Source organism: Mchenga conophoros, linkage group LG2 (genome assembly GCF_057382185.1).
Source record: "Mchenga conophoros isolate Kocher_MC1m ecotype Shallow Benthic linkage group LG2, M_conophoros_male_GT1.1, whole genome shotgun sequence".
In the NCBI taxonomy this organism is placed as follows: domain Eukaryota; kingdom Metazoa; phylum Chordata; class Actinopteri; order Cichliformes; family Cichlidae; genus Mchenga; species Mchenga conophoros.
Window position 1 is genome coordinate 15,873,212 of NC_140527.1, and position 27,266 is coordinate 15,900,477.

A 27,266-nucleotide genomic window follows, 5' to 3' on the forward strand; every position below is an offset into this window, starting at 1 on the left:
TTCAACTCCCGCCACAGATTTTCTATGGGGTTGAGGTCTGGAGACTGGCTAGGCCACTCCAGGACTTTCAAATGCTTCTTACGGAGCCACTCCTTTGTTGCCCGGGCGGTGTGTTTTGGATCATTGTCATGTTGGAAGACCCAGCCTCGTTTCATCTTCAAAGTTCTCACTGATGGAAGGAGGTTTTGGCTCAAAATCTCACGATACATGGCCCCATTTATTCTGTCCTTAACACGGATCAGTCGTCCTGTCCCCTTGGCAGAAAAACAGCCCCATAGCATGATGTTTCCACCCCCATGCTTCACAGTAGGTATGGTGTTCTTGGGATGCAACTCAGTATTCTTCTTCCTCCAAACACGACGAGTTGAGTTTATACCAAAAAGTTCTACTTTGGTTTCATCTGACCACATGACATTCTCCCAATCCTCTGCTGTATCATCCATGTGCTCTCTGGCAAACTTCAGACGGGCCTGGACATGCACTGGCTTCAGCAGCGGAACACGTCTGGCACTGCGGGATTTGATTCCCTGCCGTTGTAGTGTGTTACTGATGGTGACCTTTGTTACTTTGGTCCCAGCTCTCTGCAGGTCATTCACCAGGTCCCCCCGTGTGGTTCTGGGATCTTTGCTCACCGTTCTCATGATCATTTTGACCCCACGGGATGAGATCTTGCGTGGAGCCCCAGATCGAGGGAGATTATCAGTGGTCTTGTATGTCTTCCATTTTCTGATGATTGCTCCCACAGTTGATTTTTTCACACCAAGCTGCTTGCCTATTGTAGATTCACTCTTCCCAGTCTGGTGCAGGTCTACAATACTTTTCCTGGTGTCCTTCGAAAGCTCTTTGGTCTTGGCCATGGCGGCGTTTGGAGTCTGACTGTTTGAGGCTGTGGACAGGTGTCTTTTATACAGATGATGAGTTCAAACAGGTGCCATTCATACAGGTAACGAGTGGGGGACAGAAAAGCTTCTTACAGAAGACGTTACAGGTCTGTGAGAGCCAGAGGTTTTCCTTGTTTGAGGTGACCAAATACTTATTTTCCACCCTAATTTACGAATAAATTCTTTACAAATCCTACCATGTGAATTCATGGATTTTTTTTTCACATTCTGTCTCTCACAGTTGAAGTGTACCTCTGGTGCAAATTACTGACCTCTGTCATCATTTTAAGTGGGGGAACTTGCACAATCGGTGGCTGACTAAATACTTTTTTGCCCCACTGTACTTTGATTATTTCTAATGGGCTTTGCCAGTGGTTCAATTACTAAAGAGAAAATTAATGGGGAAATCGGGTCCCCCTGTCTTGTTGATCTCTGTAAACAGAATTCTGATGATCTAATACTATTTACTAAAACACATGCTCTGGGGTGACATATAACAGTCTGATCATGTCTATAAAACCCCTACCCAAGCCAAATTTCTCCATCACAGCAAACATATAAGTCCACTCAACGCAGTCAAAACCTTTTTCTGCATCAAGTGATACAACAAGTCCTTGTTGTATCAATATTTTGGACAAAATTTTGCTATCAACATTTATTAGACTAATTGGGCGATAGGAAGCACACTGATCAGCTGGTTTGTGTAACTATTTTTAAACCCCTGTAGAACTGCAACCACATAAGCTAGCGCAATAATTTTTTTTGCATGTGAAACCAGAGGAGTTGTACTTACATCTTATGCCATTAGCTTGCCCTAGGTCATGGTTTCCTTCCACATATAGCTTTGCAAAAATTGCATAAAAAGCACTTGCAGCAAAAAAACCTTAATATTTCAGAAACACACTGGATCAGCTGTTTGTAACACTTCCAACGTTGGAATAGACATCAGCGCGAACTATTGCATGTCCGCCATTACCTGCCCGCAACTGGAAGTGACATCATTTTCACGGAAAATGTAGTTTTTTTTTACCTTCGGGGCCTTGTAAGCCTACACTGGTGTTCTTAAAAGTCGTGTTTGACTATGCTTTTCTGTATAGTTTCTGTGATGCTTAGAACTGAAATTGCACAGAGGGAAATAGTTTATTTTGATGCACAAAGCTGGAGTTATACTGCGTCTTTACGCTGTCAGCTGCCTTTTCTTCTCTCATTCTCTCCCCTTCCCTCTCCTGTTGCTACTTCAATCATGAAACTGATCAATGATCGGCTGAGTGGCTTTTCTCTCTTTTTTGTTTATCGCCCACTGTGCGCCAGAAAAAGAAAACCAGCAGCATGTTTAAGCTTGATCAGCTGTTGTTAGAATTTATTTAATATTGATTTCTAGTATCAGCTGATGTTTGCTGGAGCCACAGCCGTAAAGCTGCTGGTCATGATATCGGTTTGGATATGTGGTGAGAGGGAAACATGAAGATGAAACCAGGAGATGTCCTTACTGAATCATCAGAGCTGAACAGGTGATGGAGAAACAGGTTTACCTTTTAGGTGATATGAATGAGTTTATAGGAAGTTATGAACTGTTTCTAAGAGACAAATAACACCAGGATCCTTTTCTAAGTAGCTGACAGCTGGTAACTGTGCAGGGGCGGGTCTAGAAAAGTTTTTCCAGCGGGGTATTAGATTATTCTGTTATTATATGTTACCTTATATATGTAATCAAAGTAGTTGAATTAGAATACTGCTGTAGATCATATTATACCCTTTAATATAGAGTGTGTGAGCTGTATGTAGTTTAGTTCTCGTTATACTTTTGAGTTAAAAGAACATATTCACTTATTAGTTTATTAGACAAGTGTGCATCACTCTGTATCCTTGATCTGCTGTGAATGTGTTACATGCTTAATTGTTGAATCATGAAGAGAAGATTGTAAGCAGGAGACTCTGTGTCTAAGACAGGGGAGATAGACAGACCACATTCCATACCCCCACCTTACAGAAAGCAGAGAAACAACTGCCGAGGTCATAACTTAGGCGCTGTAACAGAGAAAGAATGTGCTGTTTTGGCTTTTACGACTAGATGGGGGCCACTAGAGACTATAAAAAGCTGAGCAACCCGTCACCATTTTGAGACTTGCTGTGACCCTCTTCAGGCATGTCTCCCCATCATGATGGTCCTTATGCTCTTAAGTGTTGAATTGTATGGAAATAAATGATTGTTGATTGAGCATAAATACACCGAGTATTGTCCTTCCTTCAGCCCAAAGATTCAAAGAATTGGGAGATTTCAACAACTTGGTGCCGTGTGACCCGGATCTTTGGCGTGCTGAGGAGGTGCAGATTTGGCCTTTGGTGAGATCGTGGGGCAAGGTGAACAGAGGACCGGTCCAAATATAAAAAGGTAAGCACAGCCTGTTGTATTATAAATACCAAATGTGCATATTGGACTTTCCAAATTAATCTGTTCACTGAGTTACACATATTTTCACAGTAAATTTGTCAGTGTCTGGTTTTTGGCGCGAGATACTAACAACATAAGTTGAGGCTGAGTTCCAGTGTGTTAAATAAACTGCTTCTACCTAGAAACTAATAAGACACTACGTTGAGCTAGTTGCAGTAAACTGCTTCTACCGAGAAACTAATAAGATACTACGTTGAGCTAGTTGCAGCCACTTTACCCTCCACATTTAACTTTGTCTATGACTGGCTTCTGTTGCAAGAAATGGGGAAAACTTCTAAGACGCGGCCAAAGTTTAGCATATGAAATAGAGGTGAAATAGAGTCTGGCTTATGGTGTGCTTGCATTTTCAAAGGTGAGCTCAGAGGTTTCTGTGTGTGTTTCTGCTTTTGAGACGCGCTCTCTGTGTGTTTCTGCGTGTGAAATATGAACATGGTGACAGTGACGGTTGATGTGTGAATGGGAGGACATTAGAGCAAAGACACATTTTAGGATCAAAGGTTGATGCCTAGTGTACCTGTGGAAATAATTTTGTTCAAGGTGTGGCGACCCTCCTGGTCGTGGACGCGCGGCCAGGCCCAGCGGCGTCTGGATGCCAAGGTGGCAACTTGGGAACTGAGGACTCCCGCATTAGCTACGGAAATAACACTGGAACGGCCGTGTAATCACGGGTTCACATTTATTCCGGACTAGAACAAGACACATTTTGCGAACAAAGGTTGAGTCTAGATTAGTAAAGAAATATAAAAAGGTTGAATTCCTCGTTTCAGTGGTTGAAATTGTTGTGTGCCTGTCCCCTGACGAGTGTGAAATTAAATAAAGAGGGAATTTGGAGCCACATAGAGATAGACGGGAATAATTGGGTGTATTACTCTGTGGTGTAATAAAAATAAAAAAATTAAAAAAGAGAGATAGTAAGAGGTGTGTAGTGGAGAATTATGACGCTGTCAAGGTAGGCGTGTCGCCTGCTTATCTGTTTAACAGTGATGAAAATGAAATTAAATAAATCTCTTAGTGTGTTAATACAGGAAGCTGCGGACCTGGACCAACTGCCCCCACAAGCACAGCGGCCGAAGCAAAATTATAAGTAATGGGAGCCACACCCAGTAAGAATCAGCAGCTGTGAAACAGACAGCAGCGAGGAGAGAATTAGAGGAGAAATTAAGAGAAGTTTTAACACATAAAATTGGGGCCAACGGACTTGTGGAGGTTGGGAAGGCGTCCGGAGCATCACAACAAAAAGGTGAAACAAAAACACACACAAGCAGAGAAATCTGAGAGAAAGGCTCCTTTTAAGGTAACGCCTAGTTTGAGAAAAAGATAAAATTAACCTGCCTGCCTACAAATGCACACTCACGCAATGAAGAAACAGCTTACATTCATGAACACGTGAAGATTTTCCAGCAAGGCTAAAGCAGCGAAACTTAACATACACCTGTTGTTAAAGGATAAATACATTACTGACAAATAAACTCTCTGGGTTGCAGGACAATAATTTAACTTCAAAGAAAAAGACACTGGTCTGACCAATCAGTGAAGACACGACAAATTTAGTGGTTAAAAGATTCAAATTGTGACATGTTTTCTGCTGATTGATTGATACAAGTGATTACTGAATGAAAGAAAATTTCTCTTTGGGCTTTTAAACATGATCTTAAGAATTTTAACATGTACATGTGTTGTCCTGTCAGCTTGGTGGGTTATGAGTTGATTATATCGGGAGAGAAAAAACAAAAAAAGGGGGGAGAGAAGGCTGACACAGGGCTTGGCCCCGTTGTTTCTCCCCTCTCTGAAGAGCAGCCAACACAACATCATTTTCCTGTTCGTTTGTTTTTGTTTGTTTTTGTTTTGTTTTTGTTTTTTCTCTTTATGTTTAATTACAGGCTGCTTTGCCGCCCTGAAAGCCGAGGCGGACTGGACTCCTGCTCTCCCCCATACGTGACACTGACCAAATGCTGCAACAGCTGGACCCACAACAACGACCTGAAAAGTCAACTGTGCTGCAGGAATGCGATCTCATGCAGCAGAGACGGAGAGCACTAAACCTAAAGCCCGTTTCACTACACGGGGGGAAAATGCTCAGACAGCTTCAGCTGACAGAGCTGTGACGAGACGCCCACCAAGCCCGAAGGAAAAGTAAGGCCGAGCAAAAGAATGCTGACCTTGATAACTCTGCATTTACACTGTGCAGGACAGTGATGGACCAACACGGAGGATCGGGCAGCAAAAAGGGCGTGACCGAGACAGGAGGAGTAACTAAGGTCAGAAGGCACCTCAGAATGGACAAAAAACACAGAAGAAGAGGCAGGTTTCACCTGCGGTGAGCATGGACACTGGAGAAAGGACTGCCCCAATTGGGGTCAGAACCAGGGCGGACTGAACTTTGAGCAGCAGCAGCAGCAATGGTCGCAAACAAACTGAAAAGGAGGAGGGCAGGACCCCAGGGCATGCTTCAGGCCGTGGTTTACCCAGAACACCAGAACAGGAAAGTGATGAGTACACACACACACACACACACGTCTACAAACACACAGATTCAGAATGAAGTGAAATACACACATGAACACGGGCACTCGTTGAGTGAGTGAGAAATGACACACACACGCACACACACACACACACACACACACACACACACACACACATTGGAATGCTGATTCACTGAGAAGTGATCCGCACACACACACACACGCTGATGCAGTGAAGAATGCTTTGCTTATGCTGATATGCAAAATGCTGCACACAAACATCCCAATGCATAATTTTTATGAGGAGCCATTGATTACCATTGATTACTTAGAATGTGTTATATGTCACTCAGAGGGCATTTATGTAGATTTTAGGAATAAGCTCTAAAACGGTTTGGTTATGAAAACAATGTCTGTGCGTGATGTCTGTTTATGGCTCAAGGCCTTGACTGAATTCTTTGCTGTGCTTCACACAGCCCTGATGAGGAACAGTGGCACAGAGTGAAAAATGATGAATTAATAGTGTAAGTTTAGGTTGGAGTACGGCATTTTCTGTGATTGAGATTTAATTCAAGGAGGAATAAAAGGAGTTACGGCACCTGAGGTTCTCATTCCCACACAATATTGTCCCGGCAGGAAGCAAAATGTTCCTGTGAATTTCTGGTTGATTGTTTGGTTTTAGCTTAGCGCTAGCTTGATGTTATCAGTGAGCTTTGGCTTGTGTGCTTTCTCGTAAGCGAGATAGGGATAGTTTTATGCTTGGACATGTCTGCAACGGGCCCTAGTTTGTGTTGTTTTAATAGTATTTTGTTGGTTATGTCTGTTTTCGTTTTTGTTACAGTGCACTGAGATAAGAAAATCTGAGAGGTGTGATCCACCGGTGGTGATATGTTGATATTTTGTGAGTTCATGATTTAACAATCAGCTCTTTAAACCAGGCCTGAAAGATTGAAATTTAAAGCGCTATGAAATATTCTTACAAAAACAGTTGCAAAGTGTGTTTCTCCATGATTGTAATTGGCTTGGGAGAAATTCACTTATATGGGACACTGATCACATGAGAAGTCCTTAGTCTAAAAAGGATTGCAGCGGGTCAATCCAGAATAAAAGAACAAAGAATTGTTTTCCTTTTAAAATGATGACGTCATCTTGCTGGTGATGGAGGCTCAAATAGGTTGCGCGGGAGACTCCATTATCAGCAACATCTGGTATGAATGTGTGTGGAGGTATGCATGTGAATGGACTGTGATGGACTGACGACTAAAAGTTTTGACTGACTTGATACTGAGACAATGACTGCACCCACTTTAGGATTAGTAAATGCCAATAAACAATTCACCCAGCGGGCAAGAGAAGGGTGGATGCTTCGTTTTGTTTGTTTTGTTTTTGCAGGAGCAGGAGGATAAGAGAGACTGGAGGAGGAGACTGTAGCTTCACATGAGTATGAACTGCAGACTTAACACTTTGGTTGCTGATTTTGAGTTACTGATGTTTGCATTAAGAAAACTGTGCTATATTAGCTGTGTTTTGATTAAGGTATCATATTATATTATTGGGAATGCCAAATGCTACAGTGGAGAAAAACGTTTGATATCACTCATGACTGGAATATGTTATTATTAACCATAGCAGGCCACTGTAAAAAGTTAATTAAATTTTATAGAGGAAAATCGCCAAAACTTTAACAATACCTATGAATGACTTGCCACATTCAGAATAGAGATATGCAATAACAAACATTGGGCCACGTGATTTAGGTTCTCGCTTGAAATAGTAAGTTATTAAAACCACTGAACATCCAGGGTATGGACATTGAGGCTGTGGACAGCTACAGGTACCTTGGTGTTCATCTGAACAACAGACTGGACTGGACTCATAACTCAGACGCCCTCTACAGGAAAGGGCAGAGCAGGCTGTACCTGCTGCGGAGACTCAGGTCGTTTGGGGTGGAGGGCCCACTCCTGAAGACCTTCTTTGACTCTGTGGTGGCTTCTGCTATCTTTTATGGTGTGGTCTGCTGGGGCGGCAGCATCTCTGCTGGGGACAGGAAGAGACTGAACAGGGTGATCCGAAGGGCCAGCTCTGTTCTAGGATGCCCTCTGGACCCAGTGGAGGTGGTGAGTGACAGGAGAATGGCGGCTAAGCTGTCATCCCTGTTGGACAACGTCTCCCACCCCATGCAGCAGACTGTGACAGCACTGAGCAGCTCCTTCAGTGGGAGACTGCGGCACCCACGGTGTGGGACGGAGAGATTTCGCAGGTCTTTCCTCCCCACTGCTGTCAGACTCCACAACAAAGACTTTAACTGAACAAACACACACATCCACACATGTGCAATAACACTAAGTGCAATAATCTTTTCTGGCATCGTTGTATTTTTACTCAGTTGTATATAGCATTCGTATTCTATTTTTATCTTATTGTATATTTTTATTCTATTTTATTCTACTGTATATAGTATATTATTTTATTCTATTCTGTACAGTTGTGTACTGTATTTATTCTTATTGTGTTCTAATTTTTGCGTCATAACTTTTGCACTGTCCACTTCCTGCTGTGACAAAACAAATTTCCCACGTGTGGGACTAATAAAGGTTATCTTATCTTATCTTATCTTAAAAGTAGAATATAATCGACAGGGACATTTGATAGGATGTGGTACTGAAAAAGAACAAGAGCAAAGTAAAGAAAGAAAACCTATTGTGTTTAGTTTTGATAAATTCAAATTAAAATGTACCATTACACTCAGAGGATCAATATGAAATTCAATATATGCAAAATTTGTATGAAGTACATGACTGATAACTGTTCTGTCCTGAGCTTTTGTTTCTATAGCACCCACTTGACCACACCAACAGGGGGTATTTGCAAAGAATAGGGAGGAATATCATCAAAACTGGGAAAGGTAAGCCCCGAAGGGGGTGATAACACCATAACTTTCACTTATGGTCAAATTCTCGAAATTTGACCCCAAACTTGAAAATTCTTCAAATATTTAGAGACAGAGTGGATAAACATAATGTCGCAAACCACATAAGGATGGAGCATTTGAATCAATAAGATGGTGAAATAACACGCAGTAAAATGTGGATCATGTTGATTATGTTTATTCCAGTGTGCAGAGGAGTCAATTCCCTTCACAAAGTTTATAAATTCACTTGAACCAAAACTAGGAGCACCCGGTGCTGCAAGAGTTAATAGTCACAATACCCAAGGATAAGCACAAGAGCATGACTGATATGATGGGACTGGGATTTTGCTACACTTAATTATTGCAGACACAACTAAAACTATAACTGAAACTAATCAAAACTAAACTAAACTAGCAAACAATTGGTAAAAACTGATTAAAACTGATATAAAATTGAAAATCTGAAGTCGAAGCTAAATAAAAATAAAAACTAATGAAAATTGCAAAACTATTACAACCCTGGTCCAGACTAAGATGGCGTTGGACATCTTCAGGGCAGAAAAGGGTTGGTGTGACCAAGGTGTGGTTTGGCTTGTTGTATGTACATTTCAAAATGTTACAGCTCTGGATGGACCAGTTACCAGGGCATGGAAGGATGACAGACTTTATTACATGAGGAGAAGGGAAATTTCCGGGATTGAGGATCCTCTGGGATGACAAGGCTGGAGCAACGGTACTCGAGAGAAGAATTTCTGATACTTTCTGAGATATGATGTCACTAACCTTCTCTTTTAATTGTCTAGCTCCAATGAATTGACACATGGGAGTGTGTCAAAAAGGGGGAAGTTGAGTCCGAACACCAAACAATGGTTTTATGAACATCTTATGACGTTATTTCTGTGTTTAATAATTTAGGTATGGCAAAACTTAAGCATATAAGGTGTTACACTTAGAAATGGTTCATTATTTTTTGATTTCTTTTACACACACATAGATTATGATTAGAATAGGTCCTGAACATAATATTTTAAACCAAATTTGAATCATAAGAACAACAATGGATAACAATATTAGATTATCAAGGCTAGGGAGAGAGGTGTTTTGGTTTTCTGTCTCTTGCAGAGAAAGGAACAGACACCAGATGGGGACACGGAGATGTGAGGACCCTTCACAGCAGAGACAGATGTAGGGACTGCCGAGACAGCAACTGGGGTCAAGTGTCATGGCGTTTGGGCTCCTGGAGAACATGGATCCCACAAACACAGCAATAACCATGAAGGGGTTGGCGAAAACCAGGAACACCAGACCAACGAGGTTCGAGAGGCTCTTGGCAAAAAGGGGGACACAGCGGTGATCCCAAAAACACACAGATCCTTGTTTGAAATCGGGGCAGAATAATCCCCAGAACTGTGCAATGACTAAAGGGTGGTCTAACCCCGGAGGTCGAAGAAAGAAGCTGAGAATCACCCAACTGGAAGACACTGGTAGCTGCAGCAATAAAAATAAAGGTTAAAAGCTCCTTAGACAGAGGTTCTAGTCTAAGTACGTTTGAAAGGTATAAGGGGGCATTAAAAAGGGGGTGGAAAACTGGAGCACCAAAATAAAGCTGTGGGAGAATTGGGGAGTGATGGGAGTGTCATCTGTAACTGCTGTTATGGTTGTAAATCTAACTTTGCTTGCATCTGAACTGCGTGAGCACAGAGGTCATCCCACATATGGTCCACCCGTTAAAGGGGGACAGAGGGCCTCAGGACCAAGAAGAACTGGACCTTGCGACCCTGGAGTGCATGTTATAAGTGATCTCTTTTAAGAGATCAAAAGGGGGAATTATTAGATTATTCTGTTATTATATGTTACCTTATATATGTAATCAAAGTAGTTGAATTAGAATACTGCTGTAGATCATATTATACCCTTTAATATAGAGTGTGTGAGCTGTATGTAGTTTAGTTCTCGTTATACTTTTGAGTTAAAAGAACATATTCACTTATTAGTTTATTAGACAAGTGTGCATCACTCTGTATCCTTGATCTGCTGTGAATGTGTTACATGCTTAATTGTTGAATCATGAAGAGAAGATTGTAAGCAGGAGACTCTGTGTCTAAGACAGGGGAGATAGACAGACCACATTCCATACCCCCACCTTACAGAAAGCAGAGAAACAACTGCCGAGGTCATAACTTAGGCGCTGTAACAGAGAAAGAATGTGCTGTTTTGGCTTTTACGACTAGATGGGGGCCACTAGAGACTATAAAAAGCTGAGCAACCCGTCACCATTTTGAGACTTGCTGTGACCCTCTTCAGGCATGTCTCCCCATCATGATGGTCCTTATGCTCTTAAGTGTTGAATTGTATGGAAATAAATGATTGTTGATTGAGCATAAATACACCGAGTATTGTCCTTCCTTCAGCCCAAAGATTCAAAGAATTGGGAGATTTCAACAGGGGCCATGTAGGGCATTAACGGGGAGAGGGGGGCACAAAGAAATACTTTTCTTTCTTATTCTCATTTAAAATGTCTCGCTTTTAAAAAAATAATTATCTGAAGCTTACAACCAAAGTTTTTATCTGATGTAAAATGTATAGAAATCATACATATACCAATAAGACAGTGTACATCACTGTCACAACAGGGGTTGTTTTCATTCAAAGGCTTTATGGCTTTTCCTATAATACCTGGTGGGCCGGTCTGTAGTCAAAATACCCGGGCCGATTTTTTGTCCCAGTCTAGCCCTGGTGGGCACTGAATATGTGGTTAAGACATTAATTACTGTAGGTACACCAAACGCTCATGCTTCCAACCTTTAAAAAATAATACATTTGCACCATTCCTTATTGACCTAAAAGTATTTAAATTTTACTCTTAGATTTTATGGTTTTCATTTATTTGAAAATGCTGAAACATTGTTTCATTCTATATCTGTCTTGTAAGAAGGTTCTGGGTTTGACTCTGCCCTTGTTTTCCCTGTTTGAGGTGTTTGCTGCTCCTGCTGCATTTCCAAATGCATGAATTAGTGACGTCAGCGTTAATCTCTTTAAAATAACCTCCTAGGACCTGGCGTCCACATATGTGGACATCACATTTTGGGTTATTTAGACCAAAATACTCAATTTTGCTCTACAAGGGCCTGATATCCACTTACGAGGACTGTTTAAAATACAATTTTAAACGACTATCCTCATATCTGGCTCTTATTTTTCTTAAAAACAAAAATAAGGTAAAAAAAATAATCTGGTAATTCTTTATTTTTACATTCATCGGGCCCCAATATGCCCAAATATCAAAGAGAAATTAAAAATGCATACTGTGGAAGAGTTCGGGTCTTAGGAGATTAACGCAGGAAATCTCCATTAACGAGTTACCACGGATCGCCCCGTGCGTGGGGCTGGACGGCGTTAACGCGCTAGCACAGTTAGCTAAGTTTTTTTTTTTTTTTTTCCCCAGTTTGGTGAGTTTCCTCCTGAGAAGTTCTTGAAATTGTCATGTCATGTTAGTAGTCATATCAAGGACTAGACATTTTCCTTTATGTTTCTCAAGGGATGCCACTCCCAGGTTTGCCTTTTCCAAATATTCCAGTCTTCTTTAATTCCATACATAGCTGGTTTTTGCATCCCATCCCATCATGATGTATTTACTTGACTTACTGGGCATGTATTACCAGAAGGAGCATTTTCCATGAAAAGGGGCAAAACATCCATCTACTGTCATCTCTGGCCTTGGGTTGAACATCAGTGGAAGGAGCTGCACTTATCTCTCCCATACATCCTTAATGGGAGCATACTTGCCAGATGTTGCTCTAGTATTGCTGTTGTACAAATCTGAGGACTCTTGATATTATTCAAAAGGTCTAAAGTGACATTGTTGCCTGGAAAATAGTTCTGCCTGCGGTGTGTCCCAGAGACTATCAGTGGTCTTGTTGCTGGATTTGTACACTCCAGCAAGAAGAACACCAGTATAGGCATCCAGGTATTCCTCATCAGCACCATTCCAAATGTTGCCATGGATATTTGTCCTTCAAGGTCTATAATAGCAATGATGACTTTGTTAATGCATTTAAAACCTAAAACAGGGTCAGTGCTAACACAAGGGGAAGGTAAAGTTACAAAACTGTCATTAGAGGTTCGAGATTAGTTGTTGATATGTGATGGAGACCAAAGTACGAATAAATATCCTCTGTAAAGAGGGTAGCGCAACAGTGACCAGCCTATGTACTTCTAAAATTCCATGCATACCTTAAAGGTAGAAAAGCCAAATGGCTGCTCTCTGGGGACTCTAAGTGTTAAGTTTCCATAGTACAGTATAGGTTATAAGACCAGGAAATAAAGCATGCTCACAAATACAGCAATAAATCACATCAAATCATTCTGACAAAAATTGACTAGAGCAGATTTAAGCAGATCGTGTGAACATTCTCAGACCAGCTGAGACCAACAATCCCTGATGGTGTTGCATGTGGCACTTGTGACATTTTGTGCCACCAGTGAGGTTTAAGAAATAAGTATGAACATAAGTCACAGTGTAGTGGTTTGGACACAAATTGTCACACTGCCATGTCAAACACATCACAATGAAACTTCAGTCATTCCAAGAGTCCAACTTTAAGTTTTAGGCACTCACTTCCCCACACCCACCCTCGACAGTCTAACAACCACATACTGCTCTTTTTGCCTTTAATCCACCCCTTGAGGCTTGTCTTGCTACATGTCCCTCTACGCAGTGCCTAAATAGAAATGAGCCAATTACCAAGAGCAGCTTGACATGGGACCATGTCATCCTGTCGGGGGAACAACCACCCCCTTCCACCCGGCAACAAGACAACTGCTGCAACAGGAGACAAATCAATGAGTGCAGGTCAATTTCTGCAGGATAAGTCTCCCTGCATGATGAGGGCTGTCTAGCATACCAGATGAATAGATGCATAAAGGCCTGCTGAATTTGTCAACCTTCTTTTCTGGAATAAAACTTATTGCTTTCATGCCAAAGCCTACAATGCATTTTCTTTCTTTCCCCTTTCACTCTGCTGGCAAGGGTCTTTCTGTGAGCACTCATGGAAATAAAGCAGAGAGGAAGAGAAGTAGCAATCATGAGTATTTCTTGGTGAGGCAGCATGTGCGTAAGGATTTGTAGGTCAGAGAAAGAGAGAGCGCTAAGAGGGGGCGTGCAGTGAGAGGAATACAGACAAATATCTAGAGAGAGAATTATTTGTGTATCCTGATGGAGAAGAGAAGAGCCATGGAGGGAGGGGTGAGACAGATGGAGGGCCCAGCAGTGTAATCAGTGGAGTAGCAGTGGTGGTTAACAGTTGATCATTCACCCTGCTGCACTCTCCCACAGTTGATAGACTGGGCTGTTAATAGCCTGGAGTACATACAGATAGACTGCAGCCTTTTAAAATTCTGCTTGGTTTATGTTTTTATGAATATCATATACTTTGCTTCTTTATGAAATGAATCACTGCCAGGCAAAGGGGGCAAGAAAGTATGAGCTATATATCAGGCCTGCAGCAAATTCCCTATATCGAAGCTTTTTGCAGCAATGATACACAGCAGATAGAGAAGCATTTTTCTACTAGTTCATAAGTACATACAGATGGACCCAATCAAACAGCTAAATTTAGCTAAAATGCTAAATTAAGTTGTTCCTCCTGGAGTACTACAGACACAGGTACCTCTGTCTCTGTGTTGCACATACTGTATGAAGGGTGGAGTGTACTTAGCGTTTTAGCTGTCACCATGTTAGTTTTAATGCTAATTTTTGAGGCTTCATAAACTGGCACCCAGAAACCAGTGATATCAAAGTCAGTGTTGGGAAGGTTACTTTTAAAGTGTATTCCATTACAGAATACAGAATACATGCCCTAAAACAGGGGTGTCAAACTCAAATACACAGTGGGACAAAAATTCAAAACTGGAACAAAGTTGCGGGCTAACGTTAATATTTATTGAAATATATTTATTCCTCCAGATATAAGAATGAATCTTTTCTTATGGACTAAAACACGTTTTGCTGAAAAACTGAATATGGAACAAGCAAAGCTTAATACTAAACAATATATATATTAGCTGTATAATACCAGTAGGCCAGCTCTAATAGTAATTTGGTATGGCTTCGCGGGCCAAATGTAATTAGGCTGCGGGCCAAATTTGGCCCGTGGGCCAGAGTTTGACACCTATGCCCTAAAATGTATTCTGTAACGTATTCCGTTATGTTACTCAATGAGAGTAACGTATTCTGAATACTTTGGATTACTTAACATATTATCATGCATTTTATAACTACGTGAATGTACTATTGCTGTGTGATTTATTACTATTACTGAAGGTCTGCGGCTCCAAACTGTAGTAAAGGGACCTCTGGCTAATACGGGTTCAGTGTCGGGCTCATAGCCGAAAAATGGCTTTACTTTGTTGTCTGGGTCAACTCTGACAGAGAGAGACAGAGAGAGGCGTTGAAAGGCTGCTTCAACTGAACTTATTGTTTCCGAGGAAAAAACGAACACAGCATACAGTCGAGTGTTAATAGCTTACTTACAACTGGGCTCGTCAGGCACTCTTCTTGGCTGCAGTGGTTATTATTATATTTACATGCTTCCAGCTCCCATTTTTGTTCGATGACAACTCGTACTTTTCGACTCTCCTTTTTCTTCCACCTCGCGCTCACAGACACATAAACGAGTATGGCAGTCCATTCTCCCTGCAGCACGGAATACACTGCCCATGATGCTACATTCTGCATTCTGCCTATTAGCTTAGCACAACAACAACAACAATAAGGCGCTCTCACACCCAGGAAAACACGCAGAGCGAGAGCGTCACCCTGTAACCATGGCAACCGCAACGCTGCCGCCTGGAACAACAGAACATTAGGGCTGCCACGATTAGTTGACTAGTCACGATTACGTCGACTATCAAAATCATCGACGACTGATTTAATAGTCGACGCGTCGTTTGAAGCTTTGTAAGATCACAAAAGACGCAGGAATAAGTAGTAGGATTTAAGAGTGTAATAACGGACTGAAACAGAAGATGGCAGCACTGCCTGTACAAGGATGCCAGCTGCCGTTAAACCCCGAAGAAGAAGTAGCTGTGTCCCAGAATTCATAGCGCAGCCCAGCTCAGTTTCCAACAATGGCGGCAGCTAGTTAGTTTTAATATTACTCTTATTATTCTTTCAGGGTCACAAAATAAATGTTTAACATATTTTCAGGCGAGAATGTAGCTGTGTAAACCTCAAATATCTGCTCAGTTTATCAAGACACCGCATATTTTCAAAAGCGCTCCGACGTTTTCGGAGACGTCTGTTACCCACTAGCTCGATAGCTAGCCGGGAGCTAGGCTCACTAGAGCCGTGAGAACACCGGACTCCCGGAAAATCGTTTTCAAACCCACTGCCGTCTTTCGCTACTCAGGTTAAACATGATACATAAGTCACTTAGATAACTTCAAAACGTTATTGTTTGGCTTTTTTTTTTTTTTTATCTGTTCCTGAGTAAATCGGTTTGGCTGAGATTAAAGTTATAGTTTTTACACAGCTGAATAAACGTCAAGCAGACAGCTGATTATCAGAAGTGTGAGATGCTCCAGAATTTACTCCGGTGTCCTGTTATATTTTAGATAGCAAGGAGTCTATTAAACTTCACCGAAACAATCTGCAAATTTCATTAAAATTTAACTCATTCACTGCCAGCCATTGGCAGTGAATGAGTTAAACCCATTGACTCATGCACTGCAATTGACGGCTATAGACGTCAATGGCAGTGAATGAGTTAATAAACTACCATCTTGTCTTTATTGTTAGTTAGCACACACCTTACACACTTAAAGCTGTAAGTGTCTGTGAAGGTTCTCAGTCATCCAGGTCATCGTAGTCAAAGGAGCTTGCAAAGAAAAGCGTCTGGACTTCTTTAAGTTGCTTGAAGACGTTTCTGTCACAGTCCGGGGCAGCGGCCGTGGGGAGAGTGGAAGGAGGACTCAAAACGCAGCACTTATTCAGGTGTGAGGGTGATTTATTGATAATATCAAATATAAAGTGGGGATGGTAAAACAGAACTAAGGATGAACTAACTGGGAGAAACTACACAAAGAAATAGCAAACCTGAGCATGAAGGGAGAACAGCAGGGAGAGCACGCAGGGGATTACACCAGGTATGAACACAGACGACGCGACGAGGAGCAGAGGAAATCACACACTATAAGTACACAAAGAGACACTGGGAAAATCACACACAGGTGGGGGAAACAGCTGGACCTGATTAACCTGACGAGACAGGGGAACACTAACACCAGGGACCAACAGAGGGAGCACAAACCCAGAACCCAGTGTCTAAAATCCCAAACACAAACCATCCCAAAACAGCCATGAATAATAATGAAAGTAATAACAATAAAGAACATAAACATAAAGTCACTGAGTCATGGTCGCAGGACCATGACAGTACCCCCCCCCCCCCCCCCCCCCCCTCAAGGGCTGGCCCCCGACAGCCACAGAAACACACCACCAGATCTGGGCGGGCGGCAGGGGGCCCAGGACGGAGGGACCGGGCCAAGACCAAAGACGGAGGCCCCAGAGTCCCAAACAAATGTTCACAAAAAAAACCTCACAGGGGAACAGAGTCCAAAACACAGTTCAGGTGGCCGGCCAGGGGCCCGATAACACAGGAGGCCAGGATGGGACAGTTCAGGAGGCCGGCCACGAAGAAGGCCGTGGAGGCGCACAAAAGGTTCAGGAGGCCGGCCGTGCGGAAGGCAACGGCGGCCACTCAGGCGAAAAGGGTCCGGGGGCCGGCCGTGCGGAAGGCAACGGTGGCCGCTCAGGCGAAGAGGGTCCGGGGGCCGGCCGTGCGGAAGGCAACGGCGGCCGCTCAGGTGACGGCGCCCGGCCAGTAGCCTAGCCAGCGGTCCAGAAAACGGCCGTTTAGCTCCAGACCCAAACGAGGCTGGGCCAGGCGAGGCTGAGGGCACGGAAGCCGGGACCGCAGCAGGCGGAGATGATGATGCAGACACGGAGGCTGGACCAGACGATGATGCAGACACGGAGCTGGACCAGACGATGATGCAGACACGGAGGCTGGACCAGACGAGGATGCAGACACGGAGGCTGGACCAGGCGAGGCTGATGAGGATGCAGACACGGAGGCTGGACCAGGCGTGGATGAAACCGGGCCAGGCGTGGATGAAACCGGGCCAGGCGTGGATGAAACCGGACCAGGCGATGAAGAAGCTGTAGCTGAAGCCCGGCCGGGCAAGGACGACGCTGTAGCTGAAGCTGGGCCGGGCGAAGCTGTAGCTGAAGCTGGGCCAGGTGAGGATGAAGCTGGACCAGAATCAGGCGAGGATGAAGCTGAGGATGAAGCCGGACCAGGCGTGGATGAAGCCGGACCAGGCGTGGATGAGGCCGGGACAGGCGTGGATGAGGCCGGGCCAGGCGAGGATGAGGCCGGGCCAGGCGAGGATGAAACTGCAGCTGGACCAGGCGAGGATGAAGCCGGGCCAGGTGAGGATGAAACTGAAGCTGGACCAGGCGAGGATGAAGCCGGGCCAGGTGAGGATGCGTCCTCAGGCTGAGGTGTGGCCGTAGCAGGCGGTAGCACTGCCGGTGGTGGTACTGCAGGAGGCGGCGCTGCAGTCACAGGTGGAGAAGCAGCCACAGGTGGAGAAGCAGCCACAGGTGGAGAAGCAGGAGGCTGGACGGGCTCCTTGGGCCCCCCAGCAGGCGAAGCAGGAGGCTGGACGGGCTCCTCGGGCCCCCCAGCAGGCGAAACAGGAGGCTGGACAGGCTCCTCGGGCCCCCCAGCAGGCAAAGCAGGAGGCCGGACGGGCTCCTCGGGCCCCCCAGCAGGCGAAGCAGGAGGCCGGACAGGCTCCTCGGGCCCCCCAGCAGGCGGAGCAGGAGGCTGGATGGGCTCCTTGGGCCCCCCAGCGAAAACAGCCGCAGAACCAGCGGGCACGTGGGCCTCCGGCACACACGAAACAAAACCAGGAGGCACGTGGGCCTCCGGCACACGTGAAACAAAACCAGTAGGCACGTGGGCCTCTGGCGCACGTACGGAGGGCTGCAGCTGCGCAGAGCACTGACCCTGCTCAGGCAGTGACAGCCCGGTGCAGTTCACAGCCGGCATCTTGGCCTCCAGGGGTCCAGAGTAAGCTGAGGGCAGTAACCCAGCCTCTGGGGAAGCCCCGGAGTGAGTAACAGTCACTAATGTTGCCAGCTGTTGAGGAACAGGTCCGTAGCGAAACAGTTTGTCTCCCTGCCCAGAAACAGCGGTGGAAAAACAGTGCGAAAATTGTGGCTCAGCCATTACCGGAACTGTGGGCTGTAGCGATGCTAGCGGTGGTGGTGGCTGAGTGGCTAACCGGAGCGGTGGCAGAACGGGTAATTGAGCCCTTAGGGAGGCTAACGGTTGAGCCACAGACCTGAGAGCTTGTGGCCGGACACAGAACTGAGCCGGAGAATGGTGATAAAGTCCTGGCTCAGAAGGAGCGGCAGAGAAACAGTCTCTCGGTTTTACAGAGGGTTTGTAGACGCCCACTTGCGAAGGATCCGTTACCACGAAGGTAGGTAAGCTATCTACACTGTCTCTCATCCCGCTCTGAATAGCCCCAGAAAACAGAGCCCGGAATCTGGGGAAGCCAGAACATGTCGCTCGCTCACCGCCTCAGGCTGCTCGAAAGTAAAAGCAGACGGGGGGTGAAGTCTGAGGTCCAAAAGGAGGAACTCCTGCTCCCACGAACAAAGCGAGCCCAGAAGCCATGGGAGACCGGTCACCAGACGCTGTAGCCGCCTCTCTATAGCGCGCTGGGACGTGCCACCCGGGTTTTCCAGCCACCGGTCGATGAGCTCCTGTGTGGCATCGATGAGATTTTCCCGTAGCTCCCTGGACGGGTTAAGCGCTGCTGGGTCCATGTTGTGGTCGCGTCGTACTGTCACGGTCCGGGGCAGCGGCCGTGGGGAGAGTGGAAGGAGGACTCAAAACGCAGCACTTATTCAGGTGTGAGGGTGATTTATTGATAATATCAAATATAAAGTGGGGATGGTAAAACAGAACTAAGGATGAACTAACTGGGAGAAACTACACAAAGAAATAGCAAACCTGAGCATGAAGGGAGAACAGCAGGGAGAGCACGCAGGGGATTACACCAGGTATGAACACAGACGACGCGACGAGGAGCAGAGGAAATCACACACTATAAGTACACAAAGAGACACTGGGAAAATCACACACAGGTGGGGGAAACAGCTGGACCTGATTAACCTGACGAGACAGGGGAACACTAACACCAGGGACCAACAGAGGGAGCACAAACCCAGAACCCAGTGTCTAAAATCCCAAACACAAACCATCCCAAAACAGCCATGAATAATAATGAAAGTAATAACAATAAAGAACATAAACATAAAGTCACTGAGTCATGGTCGCAGGACCATGACAGTTTCACCTCTCATCCGAGAAGCTTCTTCAGTTCTAAGGTCAAATGGTGGAGAGTCCCAGATATAAACCTAGTGGGAGTGACCCCCCACAGAGGGACAAAAGGACCCCCTGATGATCCTCTAATCGCCTGAGCCAAGGTGGGAAACTGGGCGTGGGTCCCAATCAGCCAGAGTTTCCGGTGTGTTCATTGTGAAACCTGGCCCCACCTTATCATGCGAATTCCTATGTCCACTGTGAGCGACCATCTTTGAACAGAGGCGGGGGTTTACGACACCAACTCTCTGCCATCTATAATCCAGTTTTGAGATCCCTTCCCAGACGCCTTAACGCCCACTCACATCCTGGGCCATCTGACCTCAGGAATTCGCATGATAAGGTGGAGCCAGATTTCACAATGAACACACCCGAAACTCTGGCTGATTGGGACCCACACCCAGTTTCCCACCTTGGCTCAGGCGATTAGAGGATCATCAGGGGGTCCTTTTGTCCCTCTGTGGGGGGTCACTCCCACTAGGTTTATATCTGGGACTCTCCACCATTTGACCTTAGAACTGAAGAAGCTTCTCGGATGAGAGGTGAAACGTCTTCAAGCAACTTAAAGAAGTCCAGACGCTTTTCTTTGCAAGCTCCTTTGACTTAAAGGTGTAAGCTAATGATAGTTATATAAGAGCAGATGCTGCTGGTGCAATAAGCTGTAGTTTTACGTTCAATGGATGATGATCTGATTAGTCGACTAATCGCAAAAATAATCGGTGACTAGTCGACTATCAAAATAATCGTTTGTGGCAGCCCTACAGAACATAGCTGTCAGACAAAACTGAAACAGTCCTGACCTGTGACAATATGAAACTGGAAAGTACCGCAGTGTAATCCATTTATTTCAACAAAGTAACTGTATTCTAAATACCACCTTTTTAAACGGTAACTGTAACGGAATACAGTTACTCATACTTTGTATTTTAAATATGTAACGGCGGTACATGTATTCCATTACTCCCCAACACTGATCAAAGTATATATACTGCTGTTATAAACTCTGTTATACTGGTACCTATTACAGGCTTTAAAGTACCTACAACAAAGGCAAACAACTACAGAAAAACTCTACTGCTGTTTGACTGTACTGGCAGAGCAGAAAACATTGAAAATCAAGACTGAAAAAGAACTGAAAAAGAGCTAAATATTCATTTACGTATATTTAGAGGTGCCAGTGGCTCAGGAGGTCGCCTACTAATCAGTAAGGTTGGTGGCTTGATAACTGGCTGCTCCAGTCTGCATGCCAATGTATCTTTGGGCAAAGTATCTTTGGGCAAGACACTGACCCAAGTTTCTCCCGATGTGTTCAACCTAGTGTGACTTTTAGATAGGAAGCACTGTAAATATGGATGAATGAGGATGGAGTATTAATAAGCGGAAGAAAATGGATGGTTGGATGGATGGATGGGTGAATGGACGGATGGACAGATGAATTTTGTTTACTGCATCTGAGGTCAGCATCTGGAGATGCTTGGCAGCCCACTTTTGTTAATAAAAACACAGAAACATCTTTAAACAGCTGAGAACTATGGAAGCTGATGGAAGTAAAAACAGTGCCACCCAACAGCTGGCTTTCACCTCCAACATCCACTGAGAGAAAAAGCCAAGACCAGCTGGATCAAACAGTCAGCTCTCCGTAAAACAAAAAAAAGTAGTAAAAGTAGTTAGAATGGAAACTAGGATAACAAAAGGCTTAAAGAGTTTTAAAGATAAATGACAAAAGCAGAGCTCGCACTGAAAAATGGTCAAGCCACACAATGTCAATAGTCATTGATCAGTGCTGTGGTGAGTGAGCCTATCGCCTGGATCCAGGGGGCTTTAAGGTAAATTAAATTCTCTTGTCAAATAAATACCTTAAATTGCAAAAAATATGAGCATGCGTACAAAGCCCCATTAACCATGAACCTGTTAATGTACAAAGGTTTTTTTCAGTAACCCAGAAAACTGACCTCAACTTGTCGTTACCAACAGAGTCTGTAAATGAAACCAAATAAATATACTTATTTAATAGAACTATCCCATATGCTTTATTTCAAAGGTCATATATAATGGCAATGCATTATTTTGTGTGCTGTATTAACAATTTTTAGCAATTAATGTCAAAAATGCTCAAAGGTTCTGATCACATAAAAACAAACAATCCCCAAACTGAATCTTGTTTTCTGATCTGGTGACTTTTTTGACAGAACCACCAGAAGCAACTAAGTACATACATATGGACCCAATCAAACAGCAATGCTAAATTAAGTTGTTCCTCCTCCTGGAGTGCTACAGACACAGGTACCTGTGTCTGTAGCACTGTAGACACACAGTAATTCCAGCAGCTAATTCAAGATCTCAGTTTTTGTGGATAGTTTGGCATTTCCAGAACAGTTACCAGTTATTTCTGAGCTGATTTGATTGGTGCATAATATTAAACCAAAACACCTGCCAAGCTGTTTCTGTCCCTTTCCTGCACTAGGCACAAAGTGAAACTGACTTTGACAGACAGTTAAAAAGTTCCACACACAACCTGATGAAAATGACAAACATAAACTGATAACTGTGAGAGTGAACCTACTGTAAGGATGGAACAGGAGTTTTTTTCCAATAGCAGTGTGCTCACAGCTTCATGCAGCCGATGTGCTGAGAGCAGATAGTAGAAAGAAGGTGGGAGTGGCTTGATGAGAATGTGTAATGTACTTCTACCCACCAAGGACGTCAACTAAAGGCCACTTACTGAGCTGAATTATCCTTCACTCTGGTCTGAATAAATACCCAGTAATGATGTTTGAACTGCATGCTAAAAAACATTCACACGCCGGAGGTGCATGTGCTGACAGTATCTGGCAGCTTTGCTAAGTGTGTGATGCATTTTCCTGGCATGATTTTGATGCGCTAAGATCCCCCAGAGAGTGCTGCAAATGCCATTGCCATTCTGAGCGATTATGCTACTCTATAATAGTTTTATTTTCACAGCACATTTAGTAAAAGAAAAGTAACAAACTGCTCTCCAACACAGTGACTAAATAAAACAACTAGAGTATGTATATATAAATATGTTTTTGGTATATATATATATGAGTTAGAAGAAATACAAAAACACTAGTGATCCCCCATTAGTCCACCCATACTTGCCTCTGAAGCAATAATCATATCTATCTATCTAAAAAAAAAAAAATCCCGTCACCCCTGCAAGCAGACTATCCTCCAATTCCAGGTCCTCTACCAGAGGCCTGGGAGCTTCAGGGTCCTCCGCAATATCTTTGCTGTTCCTAGGACTGCACTCTTCTAGACAGAGATCTCAGATGTTGTTCCTGGGATCTGCTCTAACCACTTGCCTAGCTCAGAGTCACTGCACCGAGTGCTCTGATTACCACTGGGACCACTGTTACCTTCACCCTCCACATCTTCTTGAGTTCTTCTCTCAAACCTTGGTACTTCTCCAGTTTCCAGCTTCTCATGTTCCTTCTTTCTTATGCTCCTGTGATTCAGTTTATGTCATGGTCTGGTTGGGCACCTGCAGGTCTCAGACAGCGGCTCCTCCTCCTTTAGGCGGAGTCCGGTTGCCCCTCCCTGGCTGACCACCTGTGAGCAATCGTGCCAGCGGTATATCAGACCTGCGCTCTCAACCACTCATCGCCTGAGTATCTGCTATTCCCATGTTAGTTCAGTGGAGCATCCTAAACCTTGTCTTAACGCCGTGTGATGACTGACCTGTCTTTTCTTGTCCTCAGCGATAGCACCCGGAGTGGAGATCTTGTTCCCCTCGCTCCCGTCCTCCTGGACCTGGGCCGCCAGCTGCTTACACAACGTGGCCTGCCGGCCCACCGCTCACCTGCCTGCCTCCCCACGCCTCGACCGCTTCCGGGTTTTCCGCTCCACCTGTCCCCTCCATCTGAAACCAAGTAAGGCAATTCAATTCAACTGCGGAGGATTATTGGTTGTCTGCTGGATCCCTCTGATCGTGATCTCCTCTTGTTCCAGTGCCCCCGGCCCCTACCTAGTCCTGTTTCTACCTCCCCGCTGTCCCCGCTGCTCAGCCGTCTCCTAGAGGTGTCTAGGTCGCCCTCATTATCACCGACGAGTCCTACGCGCCACTAGTGTGGTGGCGTCGCTTTGTGTTTCACCTTTGTTTACCTGTGGGCGGAAATAAATCATTTGTTTTCTGTCACCTCGCTTCCGGGTTGGTTTCTGCGCCTGTGTCCATCCCTGTTCCCTCGTGCCGTTGAGCCGTGACAGTATACTCAGGCCAGTTATATGGACACAGCGGACCCAGCCCGCGTAGCGATCAGTAAGCAGGGGGCTATTATCGGTAGCCACGAACAGACGCTGCAGTACCTACTGGCTCAAGTGCACACACTCACAGACGAGCAGGCTAAAATGCAATCCGACATTCAGTCCCTTCAACCCTCGGCGGAGTCGGAACCCGCCGCCGGTAGCTCAGCACTGCCCACCCCGACCGCGCCGTTGCCTCAGCCCGCGGCGGATCCCGAGCCCCAGCGGGGTCACCTGTTTCGCGACGCGGCCTCCCCGGAGCCGGAGCCGTATGCGGGTGACCCAGGGGCCTGTAGCGGTTTTCTGTTACAGTGCGAGCTGGCGTTCGGACGTTCGCCCCGCTCTTTCGTTTCGGACACGGTTCGAGTTTCTTATATAATCGGGAAACTGCGCGACCGAGCCCTGAATTGGGCCGAGGCTTACCTGAGCACACACCCGTTGCCGTCCTGTAGCTACGATGCTTTTCTCGGCGAATTCAAAAGGACTTTTGCCCACCCCGTCTCGGTGGGTAGTGCGGTTCGCCGGCTGTTAAATCTCCGCCAGGGCCGCCGTAGCATCGCGGACTACTTGATCGACTTCCGCCCCGCCGCAGCGGCAGTCGGCTGGCCCGATAAAGCCCTTCAGGGAGTCTACTCGCAGTCGCTTAACGAGGACATGAAGGATCAGCTAGCGTCCCGTGACGAACCAGTTACCTTCGAGGAGTTAGCCACGCTCTCGCTTCGCATTGACAACAGACTGCGGGAGCGAGAGCGGGAGAGGAACTCCAGTACCCGTCGGCCAGTGCGGCGTGCGTCACCTGTTTACATTCCCCCGTCGCCGCTTCCGGTTCAGCCATCAGCCCCAGTCGCTGGGGAGAGGGCTGACCCGGAACCAGAACCCATGCAGCTCGGGCGATCCCGGTTGTCTCCGCAAGAGAGAGAGAGACGTCGCCGCGCTCGTTCGTGTTTTTACTGCGGTTCCGCGGAGCATTTCATTGCCGCCTGTCCGGAGAAGGGAAAAGGGAACGCCCGCCGGTAAGTCCGGGGATACGGGTGGGCGGTACCTATAGTGATTCTAAGCCCCGCTTCCTGTTGCCGGTTACGCTCTTGCTCGGCTCCGCAACCCACACGTCCCGGGCGTTAATCGATTCGGGCGCTGAGCAGAGTCTCATTGATATGAAACTAGCCAAGCAACTGAATATTCCCCTGTTCGAGTTGGAGTCTAGCCTCCCAGTTAAAGCACTGGATAACCAAGTTTTCTCCCACATCACTCACCGTACCGCTCCTGTTACTGTAGTCGCCTCAGGCAACCATAGGGAAAGGCTCCCCTTCCTGACGTTCCATTCCTCCAGCATCCCCATCGTCCTTGGTTTCACCTGGCTAAAGCTACATAACCCACATCTGGATTGGGCTGGGCAAAAAGTAATAAGTTGGAGCCCGTTTTGCCATGCCAATTGTCTCGTCTCAGCCCCGCCGTCAGCCGTTGCCGAGCCCGCACGTGACGCGAGTGCTGACGTGGACCTTTCTGTCGTACCATCAGTGTACCACGATTTGAGCCCAAGCACTGCCCCCGCACAGGCCATATGACTGTTCCATTACGTTGTTACCGGGCTCCCCCCTACCCAGGAGCCGCCTTTACAATCTGTCTCATCCTGAGAAGGCAGCCATGGAAAAGTACATAAAGGACTCCCTGGCGGCCGGCATCATCAGACCCTCCTCTTCGCCTGTCGGGGCTGGATTCTTCTTTGTCGGTAAGAAGGACGGCTCGCTCCGCCCCTGTATTGACTACAGGAGGCTTAATGACATAACAGTAAAAAACAAATACCCATTGCCGCTGATCAGTTCCGCCTTTGAGCCGCTTCACGGTGCCACCATTTTTACCAAGTTAGACCTCAGGAATGCATATCACCTCGTCAGAATCAGGGAGGGCGACGAGTGGAAAACCGCTTTTAACACTCACTTGGGGCACTTCGAATATTTAGTGATGCCCTTCGGTCTCACAAACGCCCCGGCGGTCTTTCAAAACCTGGTGAACGATGTCCTGCGAGATTTCCTGGACCGCTTCGTCTTCGTTTATCTCGACGATATTCTGATTTTTTCCAAAGACGTGGTGGAACATCGGGCGCACGTCAGAGCCGTGCTGCAGCGGTTGCTGGAAAACAAATTGTACGTCAAGGCGGAGAAATGCGTGTTCCACTCACCTTCCGTCTCCTTCCTGGGCTACGTCCTCGCGGGGGGGCAGGTGAAGACTGACCCGGCTAAGGTTACGGCAGTCGTGCAGTGGCCCGTACCTGCGTCCCGGCGGCATCTGCAACGCTTCTTGGGCTTCGCAAACTTCTACCGGCGCTTCGTCAGCAACTACAGCCAGGTAGCAGCGCCGCTGACCCGGCTGACGTCACCGAAGCTCCCTTTTATTTGGAGCCAGGAGGCCGGAGCAGCGTTTACCAAGTTAAAGGCACTGTTTACCTCGGCGCCGGTTTTGGTTCACCCCGACCCCGGGAGACCGTTTATTCTCGAGGTGGATGCATCTGACATCGGGGTGGGGGCGGTGTTATCCCAGCGCTCCGGCACGGCGTCCAAGCTCCATCCGTGCGCCTTTTTCTCCCGTCGTTTATCACCTGCTGAGCGGAATTACGACGTGGGGGATAGGGAACTGTTGGCTGTGAAGCTGGCCTTGGAGGAGTGGCGGCACTATCTCGAGGGGGCGGAGCACCCATTCATAGTGTGGACAGATCACAAGAACTTGACGTACATTCGTGCAGCCAAGAGACTGAACTCACGTCAGGCACGCTGGTCCATGTTTTTCAGTCGCTTTAACTTTTCAATCTCTTACCGCCCAGGGTCCCGCAACGTGAAA

At 45.9% G+C, this 27,266-nt stretch overlaps 2 long non-coding RNA genes across 2 annotated transcripts in view; one reads left to right on the forward strand and one right to left on the reverse strand.

The window, feature by feature from the left end:
• Positions 1–27,266, reverse strand: part of LOC146581796 (uncharacterized) — a 521,657-nt gene that overhangs the window by 129,703 nt on the left and 364,688 nt on the right. The gene's annotated exons all lie outside the window — the stretch shown is intronic.
• On the forward strand, positions 23,662–24,190 carry LOC146581798 (uncharacterized). Its single transcript, XR_014888642.1, has 3 exons — positions 23,662–23,817; positions 23,891–24,061; positions 24,141–24,190. It is a non-coding gene; the product is annotated as an uncharacterized LOC146581798 (long non-coding RNA).